At 37.9% G+C, this 17,125-nt stretch overlaps 1 long non-coding RNA gene across 1 annotated transcript; it reads left to right on the top strand.

The window, feature by feature from the left end:
* Positions 1–1,350: 1,350 nt before the first annotated feature.
* Positions 1,351–17,125, top strand: LOC142416227 (uncharacterized). The gene is made up of 4 exons (XR_012777659.1): positions 1,351–1,500; positions 11,340–11,423; positions 16,042–16,103; positions 17,082–17,125. It is a non-coding gene; the product is annotated as an uncharacterized LOC142416227 (long non-coding RNA).

Below are 17,125 nucleotides of genomic sequence, written 5' to 3'. Positions count from 1 at the left end.
TATTGCATCTTTGTATGACTCTGGACTCTTCCTCACTGATAAACATACAAAATACTACTTGAACTCCAAACCTTGAAAGCTAATGCGTACTGCCACTTACAAGAACAGCAGATAAATCAAAACGGACATGAAAAGACACTGAATATCAAGGGCAAGGCTAAAGCAATGAGAAGATCAGGCAGTCTTAATTTTTCAGGTAAGGGGATGGTGAGTGTCTTAAAAATGAGACTCTCCTGCATACAAGGAGAGAACTATACTTACTATAGTGAGACGCACAAATGTTAGACCTGTATTTTTTTATAGGAGGTTGTTCATGGGATAGGATTCACTAATTTGCTGCACTAGAATAAAGAAATGCCCAACTTGAACTGAAAATCAGTATGTAACAATTGCATATATTTACTTCCAAGAAGCAATAAATATTATTTTAGGAAGAAAACATAGAAAGTATACGAAAAATGTATTCTGACTTGTCACACGCAGCAAGAAAAGCACCATCTTTCGTATCCACTTCAGCCTTTTAGTAACATTGATTTCTAGTAGGACAATTACTGAGGAAAGAAATCGTTCCTACTGCTGGGATTTGTCACAAGGAAGGTATATTCCCCTCATTCCTCCTCTAGTGCATAAGTATCTCAGAAAACTTCCTTCCAAGTGCTGGGTCGCTTCTCCCAGACCACATAGCTGGGGCAGAAACCCTGACATTGCACTGAGCTTGGCCCCGAACGCTGGCGAACAGCCAGTCCATGGCCCCCGCTCTCTCACAGGCAAGCAAAATGAGGGCTGGCCTGGCTCAGGATGACACACGCGTTGCTGACCAGACGTGACAGAAAATAGGTGCAAGGAGACTCCGTTTTGCTTCCAGTTCGTGACATGGTGGAGCAGGCATTTACCTTTCAGCGATTAAGCCGGCTCACAATCAGTCATCACCTTGGATGCACCGACATTTTAATAATTAATTCTTACAGGTAAGAAGTAATGTCTATGGCTACAGTAAAGCTCGAGTTTGTAACCAATCGGTCATGAGGCTGCCTGGGGAAATCGCTGGAGTCGCGACACCTGGGCGCCGGTGGCGATGAGGGCCCGGCCCCAGCCCCCGCCCCGCCGCGGGGCTGGCGGTCGCGGCGGGAAGCGCCAGGCCGCGTGGGCAGGGGCGAAGGACGGCCACCGGCGGGAGCGGCGCCGCGCGCGAGCGCGGCTCCTCAGGCCGCGGCCGCCCCTCACGCTGTACCGGCCGCTCGGGGCCGCTTTGGCGCCTCACCGCTTCACGCGGGAGCCGGCGGGATCCCTCCCCGCAAGCGAAGGGGAAGGCCCGGGGCAGACCCCTCTGGCTGGCGGGGGGGTTCCTCGCCGCCTTTCCCCTCCTCCTGCCCTGCGGAAGACGCCCGTGAGCGCTAAGGGTGGGAGCCGCCACCCGGCAGCGCCGGTTCTCCCGCGGGCGGCTGCCGCGGCGGCGCGGGGCTGAGGGAGCAGCTCGGGACAGCTCCGCTTCTCCCGCTGGTGAGTGGTCGGGGCGGCCCGGCCGGCCTGGCCACAGCGGGCTTCCTCGGGCGGTCAAGGGCGGGGGAGCGGAGGAGAGTGAGCCCGTGGTTTCCTGTCACAACCCGGGAGACTGGCGCGGTCCCCAGCGCCATGGAGCAACGCCTGCAGCCCGCTCTGGGCTCGGCCCTTCCTGCCCCGCCTCTCCGCCGGGGCTGGGCCCGTTCTCCTGCCTCAGCCCTGCCTCCCGTTTGCCCCCGGGCAAAGGGGAAGAGGAGAAGCATCTCCTGGGCTGGCCGCCTCGCCTGGGCCAAGGAGGGATTTTGGCACCTGCCGAGACACTGGGGCAGGGGACACTGAGGGCAGTGAGAGATGGGGAGCACGGGCAGGGAGCAGAAGCAAGGTTTGCTGCTTTATGGTGAGCTATGACCATGCTGTCAAAAAAGGTTATGGCATGAGAGCTAAATTTATACCAGTAAGCTCTTGTAAGTACCCAAAACTTTTGTTGCAACTGACTTGTAACAAACTCCTGAAGTCGATGTGGTCACATCAGCATGAGGAAGCATAGCTATTTCTGTATAAAGGTGAATAATGTACTAGTATGTAAGTGTTATGTGTGATTTTCATAAAAAATAAAACACCTGTAACTGAAATAGGTATCTTTAAATGTGAATTTCAGATACGGGTTGAGATGACAAGAGTCTCTGAATACTGGAAAACTGGTGAAATGGTGACAGTGGGTGGGGGAAAAGTTGTCAAGGGGAAAAGCATGCAATTCACTTATTTTGCTTTTCTTTGTCAGAAGCTATGGTATTTGCATCAGAGACTGAACAAGCACTGTTCAGATGTTTTTAGTAAAATCTTGCTGACTACACAGCAGAAAGGAAACAAAGGACAAGAGGAAATGGCCTCAAGTTGCTGCAGGGGAGGTTTAGGTTGGATATTAGGAAAAATTTCTTCACCAAAAGGGTTGTCAAGCATTGGAACAGGCTGCCCAGGGAAGTGGTTGAGTCACCACCCCCAGAGGTATTTAAAAGACATGTAGATATGGTGCTTTGGGACGGTATTTAAAAGACATGTAGATATGGTGCTTTGGGATGTGGTTTAGTGGTGGATTTGGCAGTGCTAGGTTAACGGTTGGACTTGATGATCTTAAAGGTCTTTTTCAACCTAAATGATTCTATGATTCTATGAATGAAGGAATGCAGGGAGAGCAAGGCTAGGGAGGATGATTGGCTGAAATGCTGTGATGTTAGTTGCAGTTGTAGAAAAAGTGTGTTCACATGATCAGTTTGGCTTGTCTTTCTTCACTCCCATTCCCAAACCCTGATTTACTTTGCATTGTTCACATTGAACACATAATGATTTCTTCACAGACCTGGTCTAAACAGCATGGATATAGACTGTATAGAATAGGACTTAAGCATATAGGATAGAATCATAGAATAATTCAGGTTGGAATGGCCTCAGGAGGTCACCTAGTCCAACATCCTCATCGTAACCCCTCAGCATGGGACATGCAGGCCTTCTGACAGATTGACTCCACCTTGCCATTTCTGTAAAGCCGTAAATGGACTCATCTTCCCCAAAAACGCACTGCACGGGGTCTAGAAAAGAGCTCAATCAACTTGTTTTGCAGTGTAGGTGTGGTCTGGTTCAGAATCTGCTAGCTCTGAGGCCAAAAGCCAATCCATTTTAGTTGTCTGAGGAGGCTGGGATCTCTCCTTTTGCGCAATTTGCAAAACCAGTGTGGGTATAGCATGTGATGGAAAATCTGAAAACTGTGGAAGAAATAGAGGAAATCCTTAAATTTTTTTCAGTGTTGCTAAGATGTTACCTCACAGTTTACCTCACTGCATTTCAAGAGGATGCACTGGAAGTGGCACACATCCATACGAGAAAAATGAGAATATTTAGAAGTGTCTGGAAAATATGACCTCCAAGAAAATACTGAATACATTGAAAAATGGAAGACTGGATGAAACATTAATCTTCAATTATATAAGGGGGATTCTGTGCAGATGGAGGGAATAACTTAATGGTCCTGGAGGATAGGATGGGAAGTAACAGGTTTAAATTTCCAGTTATTTGTGAAGCGTAAACTTGTGGCAACTGAAACGTGTTGGGGTGGTTGTAGAATTTCAGCTGGTGTTGAGAGTTTTGACAAATGCTTGCCAGGGATAATACAGGTATCATTTATCATACCGTGGGCTGGGGAATGAGCAAGTGACCTAGTGAACACTAAGCAGCCCTGAATGCTTATCTTTGTCTTCCCAACTTCTCAGTCATTTTGTGTTGAATCATGTGGAAAACAGAATTTAATCCAGCTGGACTGCAGAGATAGGGGCTTCAGAAGATGAGAAACAGGTGCCTATTTACCTTTGAAAGTGAGATGACAGATAAACCCTGTTGAGAGTATTTTTAACTAGCTGAAGTGGAAGCAATGGAACCAATACAGCCATGAGTTTCTATCAATCACATATTTATCTGTACTATGAACAAAGGTTTTCCAGCACAACTAGTGAGTGTTCTATGCTGACCTGCATATGACTGAGAAGTCTGAAAAAACAGCATTGGGCACTGTTAGTGGTAGCTCTTTGCATTTTGTTTAGTGTTACGTCCATTGTCATGTCTAAATCTAATGTGAGGAACACTTACTTTGTTAGGGATGACAGCTTGATGACGGTGTTTTCATGCTCTGAAACAAGAAGAGATATTTAAAATAGGATTTAATAAACTGCCGTAATAAATGTTTTATAAAATATTGTGCATTTGCAAAACCATAAAAAATAAAGACATGAGATAAGAGTTACTCCATGTGTTTGGTTTTAAAATCTAGTTCTTTGTTGTAGGGCACAAAAGATGGAGTATTCACATAAATGTTTGAGCACAAAAAAATCCATGGCTCTAAGTAATAGAAAGCAAGTAGAAAAGCTGAATAAAATAAAGAATACTTCAACAGAGGAGGAGATTTTGTATGGCTTGCAAACTAAAGATCATTCTCTTCAGCCAAGTACCTTAGATATAATCTGCAAAAGTAAGGATTATGTCAAAAGAAAAGTGTTCTTTGAATCAAATGTGCCTTCAGTGCTAACTGAAAAACACCACCGGTGTTCTGACCAACAGTCAGAACAGTGGCTAACACAGAATGTTCTTTTGGTGTGAATGTTGATCAAAATATTACTCAAAAAGAGTGTCAAAATCCTGTGCCTGAGATAATTTGCAACAAAAATTCAGATGCAAACCAACTTTTAAATGTTTAAAATATATAATTCATAAAAGATGTAATGATGTAACCATTCCACCATCAGCACCAGTTGAAGTGCATTTTTGCTTGAGTCTGAGGTGACTGCCCATTGATCACATGAGAGAGAGTGCTACTATGGAGGCTGCAATTGACAGGGATAGTAAGGCTAAGGAAACTAACAATGCCATTACTACCCTACAAAAGATGAGCACAAAACGTGGAACAAAATCTGGAATGAAAAATTAATTCCAATGTTAAAAAAATACATGAAATAGATGCCTCAAAAAAGGAAAAAGAAGATTTTGCTGGCTTAGTTGCTCCCATGAAGACTACAAGAGACAGAAAAACTGCTGGGGGGGGGGGGGTAAACTGTTGGGTGGAAATGACAGTTCAAATATTTTTGAAAATGATGAAATTATGTTGCTGGATACATTGTGTGAGTCTAAGAATAAGTCAAGAAAAATACAGTTATAAACTAATTCCAGAACAATTATTTTTCATGGGTTTTTTTCCCTAGAGAAATATGAGATCAGAAAGTCCACACTTCCAAAAGTATGCCCTTTAAGTGAACGCTTTCTATGCTGAACAAATTACTGTAGTTTATTATTTGAAATTCTCTACCCTTTAACCAACCTATGCTATGGGAATATTTGTGCCATTTTCTTAAGAATCATTTTACCTAACATCATGAAATATCTTGACCTATTCTGAATGCATAGGTCAGGATAAATTGTGTTCAAGCATCAGCAACTAACTTACCAAGTCAGGTTTAGGGTTTCCTAGGCAGAAGGAGTTGTTGGATTTGGGACTTCCAGTTGTAAGGACTGTATTGAATTGGTACCTTTTTTCACGTCTATGATAGAACACTAACCCTAACAGGGTTTAGCAGGTATTTCACATCTTTTATTGTTAACAACTTTGCATAAAATATATCAAAGCAAATCAGAAACAACAGTGGAGTGAATAAAATGTTTACAGATTAGTTTGGAGGTTTGAGGTAAAACCAAAGCAGTTTTCTCAACTTTGCTTTTATTTTGTATTGTAACTGGCTGTAAGCTTTGTTTCTAATTTCTGTTTCAGTAATACTGTGTTTATGTATAAGGGAATAGACCTAAGCAAAACACCTCTTTTCAAAGATGCCAATGATGACTTTGGTCCCTTTCAAAAACCTTAATAGTTAACTTCAAAAAAGCTTTAACAGTAACTTTAAATTTGGAATGATTACTAGTTCCTTATTTTTGTCCACATACAACTAGTCTTGATTCTTCTTAAGAGCCTCTGAAAACATTATTGTGAACTGTGGCGTTAAAATGCATATTATTAGGAAATTATCAGTGGAGAGTTATTTCATTCACTGTTAGGATACAAGTCAAATATGGGGGGGGCAGGGAGGGGAGGAGGAAAGGCAGGTGGTGAAAACCAAAACACCTAAATACTCCTCCATTCATTTCTCTTCCCCTGGGAAAAAAAAAAAAGGGTTTGTTAAAACTAATTCCTGCAGATGTTCTGGCTTATGCAAATCGCTATTTCCTAACTAGGGTAAATGTTTAAAAAGTAACCATGATTTATGCTTAGCTATGTACCAAGTAGCACAGCGGGGGAACTGTTGCTCCAGTATGGAGACATTAATTAGCTGAAATAATGGTGTACTTGTAGAATGTGTGGAAGCATCCTTAAGAGTCAAGTTCCCGGATGTTTACAGTTAGGAGGAAGATTGTTCCTTTTTCTTCTTCAGATTTACAATTAGAGAGACTCTCTCCTCTCTCATATAGACAAGAGAGTTTTCTTTCTGTAAACTGCCTAAAATAAGTGACAATAGAAAAGTATTACTGTAAAAGACAATCGTACAAGCCTAGCTGTTAGAGGTGGAACAGGCAAGGTTTTGTTGGTGGAGTGGGGAAGAGGGAAGTGGTTTCCAACCACTGATGGCCTACAGAATGAAGATATTCTTAATCATTGCTTTGTTTAACTTTTCATTGTCTTAAAAAAATCACACTTCATAGCTTAAAAAGTGTAATACAGCTTTCAATAAGAACTGCAAATAAGCATGCTTCCTGCAAACTCACATGGATTTTGAGTTGAAATAAATAAATGCTATTTTGTCATACATTAGTTACCATTTTATAAATTCAGAATAGTTTTTTTTCTCTTGAATCTTTGAAATGCCTATGAAGTACCTTTTAGCACTTTGTACTGTGTTGAGTAGTTCATATTTCATGGATACGAAAAACTGTATGCTTGTTTTAAGGGGAAACTTGCTAGGATGGAATAGTCACTGAATTTCGTAGTTACCCTGTTCTATTGCTGAGTGCTTTGAAAGTTACTGTTTAAATTAAATTAAAGTATAGGTAGCTAATTCAATTGTTTTCTCAATCATTTGAAAGGTATTTGTTATATGCCATCCTAATGACCTTGTTTTGGTTGTGTTTGACTGCTTAGTAGTGCTCTGTATCTTAATGTTAAGTTTTCCACCTTTTGTATTGTAATGGTAGCTTAGTTACATTTCTAAATGAGTAGAAATTCAAACTTTCTTTGAGGCCAATGTCTTTACTAGCCTATTCATATTCAGCTCATTGGCTTTTACATTGTTCAAGGGTGGGGAGTTAGTTCCAGCCCTATTGGTTACTTCAATAACTGCATCTACTGCTTGTGCTACTGCTTGAGTGATGATCAGTGGAGCGAAACAGAAATACCCTGCTCTGCTTGGTTGTGGTGCAAAACACCTCTTGTACAGTCATAAAATACTTGTTAAATTTGTATAGCAGCATGGTCAAGTAAATGATCAGGAATACTGTTCTTTTGGGCAAGATAAGTACAATCTTTAAGTCGCAGGTGCAAGATTCTTCCTTGACTACAAAGTATTACCGCATTAAAACCCCTAGAGAATAATTTCCTCTATGTCATTTTTCATTTTAGTAAAAAGAAGGGTAGGAGGAGAGACATTTCATTTGCTAGTGGTAAGAAAGAGTGTTTCTAAAATGGTGATGGTTCTGACATGCCTCTGAGGCCAGTCTGAGGCCAGCTTCTCAATTGATTAAGGCTTAAAGAATCCCTAATCCTGGGAACAGGCTTTCCATGATGTGTCAAAAAGCTCTTAGGTAAAAGAGCGATGAGGGGCACTGGCCCAGAATAGGGTAGGAAAAGCCTTCAGGCATCTCTCAATGTTATTTCAGCAGAAAAAGCATAGTCGTCTTTTATTTGCTTGTCTCAAGGTAGAGAGCATGTTGTCACTGGAAAAAAAAACGGAAGAGAGTAAAATAGCTCTCAATAAGTATCTCTAATAAAGTTTAGTAGGGAGAAAATTAATAGCAGCAACCTGATCTTGTTTCTGTCCCTCCCTTCCCCCTCTCCACGGTTTTGCCTGAGTTTTTGGTTTCTGTTTCTTTTTGCACAAAATACTATGTCCTAACTCTAGTTCAAGACCAAACTGCTGCAGTGTATTTAAGGAGGAACATCAGTGATTTGAATGATACAACTCCTCCCTCCACTGCCCTCAGTTATAATTATTTATATTGTAATGTAGAAAGAAGTTTGGAAGGTTGATGGTGGCCTTTTTGTTTCCTCAGGAAGCGCTCAAAGGAAGAGGGTAAGCTCAGTAAGCAAAGAAAATACCCAGCGTAAATGTATTAAGATTTCTGATGAAATCAAGACAAAGAGTATTTGTACAATGTCAAAAAAGGAACAAAGTCTTTTGGGAAAGGTAATGTGCAGTGATTTGAATGTTTGAATTGTTGTTTTATATGTGTTTTAAAACAGATAGGATCACCCTGTTTATAACTTAAGCTATATTTGTGGGGAGGACTGATGATTTAGATTAGCAATGTTGGTAACTGTCTTTCTAGGGAGAATACAAATGCGTGTTTGGAGGGGAGAAAATACTGAAGTTATTTTGAATGCATTCTCTACTTATCCAAAATTTAAAATATTTTGATTGCTACGTGAGACAAAATTTACACGTGAATGCATCCAATTCTTGCATGTTTTAGGTGAAGTAACATTTGCTTTGTGAGTGGATCTGACTATAACTTTTTGAAAGTGTGTCAGACTGCAAGTTTGCTCCTGCATTTGATAATTTGCTTTAGACAATATGGACTTATGCTCCCTCCAGAAGATAGAAACAGGAGGAATTACTCAGAGGGATAATGATTTCCTTTTCCATTTGTGGACAAAATCTGAAAATTCTCCTTTAGTTCCTTTCCACTTTAAGGGAATATTTCTTTATCAGCTGCTACTGTTTGAGACCTAGAATAAGAAGCATAGTGTCTAAGGTGGATTGGAGAACTCTGAATCCTTTATGCAGCTTCAGTTAAGAGAAAAACTGCAACTTATATTCAGTTGGTCCTGAACAAATTTCTAAGTCAAAGAACTAACAATTAAACACTGATCAGCTGTCTTGAAATTGCTGTAATACTCCCACTGTGTTCAGTGGGAAGTATGATTTTATTATTTTCTGGGAATTTTCATGAAATATATTGTCACATGGAAAAATATTATAACATGTGACTTGAACTCCAATAGTTCAACTATTTTATCCTGCTTAGAGCATCATTATGACTGCTGTATGTCACTGAAGCATTTGAATTCCAGCACTTTTTTCCATGAAAATGAAATTCAACTTTCAGTCTGGTGATTCCCAAAGTGTGTTACCCCTATGATTCCAGTGGTCAGTACACAGAGGTACTTTTGGGTAGAAAGGTGGGAGGAAAGTACCGAGGGGCTGTGGACACAGGTAATGTTTGGTGCTAGTAGGAAGGGATGAGGAGCCGGACTTGGGTGAAAAATTAGAAGTTCTGGCCATCAGCAGGATTGGAAAGAAATATTCGTACACATGCATACATACACATGAGAATGCAGGTGCTACTGAATTCATTGATTAGATGCCAGAAGTCCTTGGGAGAAGGGGAATTTAAGAGATATTTAGTCCTTCATTTGACAGAAATATCTACTAGTACAAAGCTTCCTCCTGTCTGCATTGGAACTGGAAAGACTGATAAATGTAGGAGAATATCTGAAGGAGGGAAAAGAGGGAGAAAGAACAGATGTATAGGAAAACTATAGTTAGTTCTCAACTAATGGCTTCAGTGAATGACCATCAAGAGTGAAAAATCTGGTGCTATGAGTGTCATCAGCATAAGTATCTTTCATATTGAGCAGCACATCAGTATCTATTGTTGATCAATATCTGTCTTGGAGACAGAGAGATTTCTCTTTCAAACTGGGACCCAAGACAATACTTTGTTCAAGGCATTATGACTGAGAGTATTTTAAAAGCCTCAACATTTTAGCAATTATCAGGTAGAATAGGAAATAAATATTTTAATTAAGAGAATTAAAGAAGCTAAACGCTTTCTTTGCTCTTTTGCTTTTTGTAAAGAAAAGGGAAGCATTGTATTGTTGCAAAAAAAGCAGAAGCAATTCAATAAAATCCTTAAAGCAAAGGAATGAGTTTGGCAATTTCTTTTTATCACAGGGGCAGAAAACAAGTACTCCATGTAGAGAATAATGATCAGGAATTTATAAGTTTTTTAATGGAAGCTTTTTTTTCTAGGAAATCCATTACTTGTTTGTAAAATCTTTATTTTCCTGACATTAAGATACACTCTCAGTCCAACTTATAGGGACATTTTTTCCTGGTAGTTGGTATCAGGAAGACCTGTCCTGATGTGTAAAATGAACAAATAATTTTAACAGGAATAATTAAAATTATTTATAATTTATTTAAAATCTAATTATTCATGTTTATATAGTCATTAAGAATAGTTTTATTTCTCAGGATAACAATCTTCACTTGCTCATGAATACTCTCTGCTTGAAAGCAGAGATCTTGCCTCTCAGCAATTTTTGATCATCAGTCCTGTAGAAAGTAAAATCCTAAATTTTGTATGTAGAGGAATCATAAACGTTTAAAAAAATGTTTAAAGCTATACTAGTACACTGGTAGTGATTAATATAAACATACTAATTTTACCTCTTTAACTTTTAGAAGGTAGATATGTTTTGACACCTCTTGTATGCAAAATGAGTTAAGTCCAATGGAGAGTGCCAAGGTACAAAATTCTATGTTTTGTACCTGCCAGAAATGCTATATAAACAATAGAAAGAAAATGACCCTACTCTCCTGAAACTTAGCTAAATTTAAATTTAGCACTGTGTTTGTATAGTAATTTCGATGTTTTTAGATTTTTAGATTTGAAACACAGCTTTTCTTTATTATAGATCAAACTCATGCTTGGTGAGCAGATGGATATTTTAAATAATGACTTCTTTAATCAAAAACTAGAAAGTTTAAATAGAAGAGTTGAACAAGTACAATGCAAAAAAAACCACGAAGAAATAGCTAAAACATTCCTAGTAAGTTTCTTTGCATAAGTGTGAATATTTTGAATGTGTATCAAATATGACTACTATGCTACCTTAGAGAAAGACCTCAAAAGTATGCAATCTTTTCATCTTGTGTGACATAAAGATAAGTTAATAATAGTTCTATTTTTAGCCTTTGTTCATTGCAATTGTTTCACTGTCTACTCTTCATATGATAATAATATATAGCTTCCTTATTTCAGGTGAACTCTAATTGTTTCTTAACCCATGCTGCGTTTCTTTTCTGTTGCAGAAGAAAGTATCAAAACTTGAGAGACGTATTAATGCTGTGATAGCATTTCAGGAGGAAGTGTTCTCAAAAATGGCTGTTCATCAGGTATGATGCAGGTGCATATGCTAATATAGGCATTAATGCCTAGCTGTAAACTAATAGATGACTGTGGATGTTTACACTGAAACCTGGTGACTTTGACAGCTACATTGTGGTTGCTTGCATTAAGAACAGAAAAAATCTATATAGAGCTCTTAAATTGGTTGATCTTTTGAGAATTTGTTTGTTTTCAGTTTTAGACTACAACATAGTTAGTTCTTTTCACTTATCATGATTAAACAAACTCAAAAGAGGGCACAGACACTACATGTGTTGGCAACTTTTGCTTTGATCTTGTCCTATTGGGGAGCCACTGGAATTTTTCCAGTGAAGGGTCAGACCTCTTTATTACAAAGTTAAAGCTTCTTACAGCATACTTGCCTCTTTGAGTTACCTTTCATCAGCCATTGAGCTATAGTCCACCAGTTGCATAGGGGCCATGAACTGCAAGTTGAAGACCACTTCCTTAGGCAGTGAAACTGAAAATATGATAGAGTAAATGAAAATGTTAGTAACATAGCTATTAATACATGAGCATTTTTCATGGGAGGTATTGATACATTAGTACTAAAATGATAAGATGACAAAACATGTTTTTTTGTGGGGACATTTGATTTTTACGAAGAACAGGAATTTCTCATGTCCTTAGCATGATCGTATTTTGTTGTGCTGAAATTCTTTTAGCTAATTTTATGGAAGAAGGAGTTCTGTGAACTGTCAGCCTCCTGTTTCATGTTGACTGTATATTTCATGAAAAAATCTCACTTTTACAGAAATATGCTTGTTTAAAAGAAGTCTTTGCAGTCTAAGTCTTTTTGTTCTTTCACATCTAAACATATAAAAGAATTGCATGTGACAAACATGCAATCTTGTCTTTTTGTTAAAGGCTTTCACATGTTTTACAAAATTAGTTTCATATCTTCTTGGCCTTTTCCTGAAAACTTTAAACGAAGCATAAAACAAGATAAGGCAAGTAAGATGCTTACAAGCCTCAAAATTTAAATAAGTGTTTGAGGTCTTTAAAAACAAGTTAAGCTTGAAGGAAAAAAAAAAGTGCTTTGGTATTACTGTGGATTTAATGTGATTTTCTTTTGCTGTTGTGTTTAAGTACACCTTGATTACTTCAGCACTTTTTGCAAATATGACCAGGTTTCTACTGTAGGTTTTATGACAATGTGCTATTTGTTTCCTCCTTTGTCAGACAGTGCTTCCAAGTGCAGACTATAAAAATACAGTACTAAACCAGCTTGAACCCTCTGCTTTCTGTCCTGATGTCATAAATATACCAACGGGTTCCTCAAATACACTTTTGCTATCACCTTACACTGGTTTCACTTCAGCACATGTTTCAGAATATATAAGGTATGTATCTAGAGTTGAATAGTAAAATGTAGTTAATGTTCTTATATTGCTTTAAAGCATTTATGAGAAAATTTACTCTTTCTCTCAACTTTTTTATTGGCAGTTAAATACTAATAGTTGGATTTAAACTCAACTCTTGTTAGGTGTCCAGTGCTATTGCTGGTATCTCCAGCTTATCATTGCAGCTGAAGCTAGATGACCAATTCTTAAAGTGTTTCAAGATCTGTGAGGGTGCTGATTTCTTACTGAATGACAGGAAAAGAAAATCTCTGTAAAGGTATTTTAGTGGTCGTGGAAGGAAAAATCTTCCAGGTAACTTCTTAATAGGAAAATGTAAACCGATGAACATCACAAATCCTATTTCCATTATTGGGACACTTCTAGAATGAGAGAAATCCAGATTCCAGAGAAATACTTTTATTTATTATGAAATTTTAAGTCAGTATATACTAAATAACATTAAATGGAATTCTAAACAACATTTTCTAAGTAATTTCCTAAAGTAGTTTAATTTGATGTTCATGTCAGCATTCCACCAGTTACAATACTTTTCACATGTATGTATGTTGTGTGCAACCTGCAGAAGCTCCCCCTAAGTCCTCAGTTTGAAGCCATGAACATGTGCAGGGGAAAAAAAAAAGAAATCTTCAGATGCTCCCTCACAGAGCTAGCAAAGAGTTTGGGTTTATTTCTGTCTTCTGAGACTGAGGTTTGCACCCATCCTCTGGCACTTGTTGCATAGTTGAGTGTCACCTCTGGAGCAATACACCTCATCCACCACTTGCAGTGTCTTGCTCCTGTCTTATATCCAGCTCCCTGCAGTGGAAAGGTTGGAGACCAGATGTCCACCTTTTATTTTTCTTCTTCTGTGTTATCCAATGGGATTTTTCTGCACCAACTAGTAAGAAAGTAATAACTTACTTTGGCCTCTATACAGACAAAACCAAAATAATTGGTTTTAAAACAAAAATGTTATTTCTTGTGCATAGACTCATTTTTATTTCCTTAAACAGATATTTTATGTACTGCCTTCTTTTTCTTATATTTTCCACTTACTCTGTAGTACCGAGAGAGATTTGATCAGACCCTTGGTTATTGTTGTTATGATCCTGTAAGTAAATAGCTGCAAGATGATGTAAAACAAAGACATTATTAATACTGTAAAAAATGAGAGACAGGTTATCACAGAACTTCTTTCCTGAGGAAATTTTGTAAGCAAACAGAAATCAGTTGTACTTGGATTTTTCTGTGTCTGGATTTTACTACCATTTATCAAATATTTTTTGTTCCAAATCAGAAATGTAACAAAATTTTTTAAAGTGCACAAGCAAGGTGGGTACTGAAAAAAATGCTGTGCAAGCTGCAGGAATTCTTGTTGTTTAGCTGGAATCTGGCTTTCAAGCTTGTGAAGAAGCCACTTACCTGCTATATGATGTTGTTTTGTTGCTTTATTTAATCTGGCAATAAATCCACTGTATTCTGTGTAACTGGAATAGTATGGAATCTTATATATGATTACAGTCCACCTGCAATTTTTAATTTAATGCTCCCTTCTCATGGTAGTTTCAAGTTTTTCTGAGTGTTTGCAGTCACTATGCCCTGTTCACAGGTCTCACTCATAGTGATGGATAGGCATGTAAGAGGTTTAGTAGGAACCATGAATAAAAGGGATTGTATGTATTATTGCATATAACTTGCCAATTATTTGGCTGCTGTTTGCAAAAAGCAATGATTTATGAATGTGCAACTGAGTGATATGGGACTGGGAAAGTGTGACAGTATGGTCTGTATGTCCAGGTGATGGGTGAAAGTCCTTTTAGCACAGGACCACACATGGCTGACATTTTCATGGCTGACACCAGGTTTGTATCTTCAGCCTTGGGGTTTCATTGCGAAGTCAAGTTTACATTGCTCAAAGCATGCACAATATTTCTTAGCTTGCTCTGGAAGGTAGTAATCAGCATTATTTTTCAGTATGTTCACTTCAAGTTGGGAGTTTTTTATTATTTTACAGAAAAATGTATTCATTTGGTTTTTATTTTCTGAATATCCAAATTAATTTTTGCTTATGGAAAAAAGGAAATCAGCAAAGAAAATTTGTTGGTTTATAATTGAATACGAATAAGATCCAAAACACTAATTTGATGGATCTCAAGCAGTTTGGTTATAAGTTTCTTAATCATAACCAGTAATCAACAACAGGTTATCCAGAGGAAAGAAGATAAGAGCTGGCATTTGTGTGCTTGCAACTATCACAAAATGTGGCTAGGATTCCCTTGTTTCTTTTGGGGAAATCTTCTACAGTGAGTCTACTGTGTTAAATTGCTGTTCTTTTGATCAAAACAGATGCAGTAGATCTAACGCATCCTGGGTACTTAAAATTTCCTCTACTTACAATATCCTGATCGCCAGCATTAGGAAAGCCTAGACAAGTGTACCACAATATGGGCAGTGCAAATGTCAAACAAATGTCCCCTTCGTTGATTTTACCTTTTTCTCCGACTACAATTACGCTTCATATGTTTCTAGTCCCTCTAATCTTAGACAGATGTTTTACACCTCAGATCAACTGGATTGGCTTAGCCATTAATACATATATAAAGTCTGCAGGAATTAATTTACCATCCACACTATAAAATCAACCTATTAGCATGTATAAGTTTCAGTATGCCTAAAGGCATCTATTGATATTTTTGAGTATTAAATGACCCTGGACCTGAGATAACAAAATGTACCTCAGTAGATCTCAAAATGTACCTCAGTAGTGCCATTTGTTATGTCGTTTGAGATCATGAAATTGCCAAGATCGTGAAATTTGGGTAATGTGAGTCATTGATGGTTACAGTTTAGAGAGCACAGAAATGTAGTACAATTAATGTGTGCCCCTATTTTCATAAAGCAAACAGAGTAACTTTGTTGCTTTACTAAGATGGAAACAAATAGGGTTTATTTCTATAAAGATGTCTAGAATATGAATGTTCCTGATGCATAGCATATTCCACTGTTAAACAGTAAAATGTGGCAATGCACAAGTTAGTAAGTTGAATGGATTTAAAATTTTTTCTCAGTGCCATAATTTATTAAGTGGGTTATTAAAGTTTGTTTACTGTGCCATTATTTTGTTTTTTGAATTACGTCTTAATCAATGAGTTCAACTTTTAATGGTTGATATATTTGTGTAGCTGTTTTTAATGCTTTTTTTGGAAAACAATTCATTCTTGTATATCTCCAAACAAGTTTTATGTATTTTTTGTTTTATCAGTTCTGATGAAGTCATCCTGGTCTCCGTGGAAAACCAAAATTCAGCAACTGCAAATAATTCAGGTATTGAAATTTAATGTTGAATACATGCATGCTAATGAATTTACTACAGAATATACAAAGTACATCTAGAATATTGCCAGCTACTCATGTCTTTTTTGTTTAAATGTCATTAAAATCAAATTGTGATTCTGAAATGCTTACAGACGTGCCAGATCTTTGTGTGTGTTTTTTTAATTGATACATTAGCATGCTTTCACTTTATCAAGATGTCTATCTGTAGAGTTGCATTATTTTTAAAATGTTTACATTAAAACAATTAAAAGTCTAGTATGAGGTGCACTAATGAAAAGTTTTATACATCCAACCCACTGTTTTATTATTACAACATTCTTTTCAGGGAATAGCATAGAAAGAGGAGAGGATTAATTTTTTTTTTTTTTAAATCAAGTTATTGTAACTTAATAGATATTTTAAAATGGTAGAAACACTAATTTTTTTACCAAACTTGACTCTGTCATATAAATAATGTAGCGACAAAGTGGTGAGCAGCTCTTTCCTCATTCTGATAGCAGTTGCTGCTTAAAGGAAATAAGTATCACCCTTTAATCAAGAGCAATACACAGCAGGCTGTTTGTCCTCTCTACCCCCATATTTTCTTCATTGCAATCGGACTAATTTACTGGGAAAAAAACTTCTAGAGAAATGCTAGCCCACAAAATCTTGAATAGCATCTCAGAATGCACACTTTCTCACACTACTTCCTTACAGAGACGTCTTTGATATTTAGAACCCCTCTAAGACAATTCTGGGCAGGTTGAGTTGACTTGCTAGATAGTTGCTTCTTACACAGAGGCAACACTGAGCATTCTTGGTGAGTCTGTCATTTCCATAAGACTATTGTCCCCTGTGTTTTAGGAGGGGGGATTGGTATATTGTCCTGCTCTCACAACGATTAAAAAGTATTGTCACAGTGTAAATTAAGACTTTTAGATAAAGCCCGTTTACATATTTTAAACTTCTGTGAAAATTGTGTTACAGCTATTTCAAATAATCAAATGTCTACACAAGCAGAAATGTCAGCA

Source organism: Mycteria americana, chromosome 12, assembly GCF_035582795.1.
Source record: "Mycteria americana isolate JAX WOST 10 ecotype Jacksonville Zoo and Gardens chromosome 12, USCA_MyAme_1.0, whole genome shotgun sequence".
Classification (NCBI taxonomy): domain Eukaryota; kingdom Metazoa; phylum Chordata; class Aves; order Ciconiiformes; family Ciconiidae; genus Mycteria; species Mycteria americana.
This window is presented reverse-complemented; position numbering and strand designations above follow the sequence as displayed.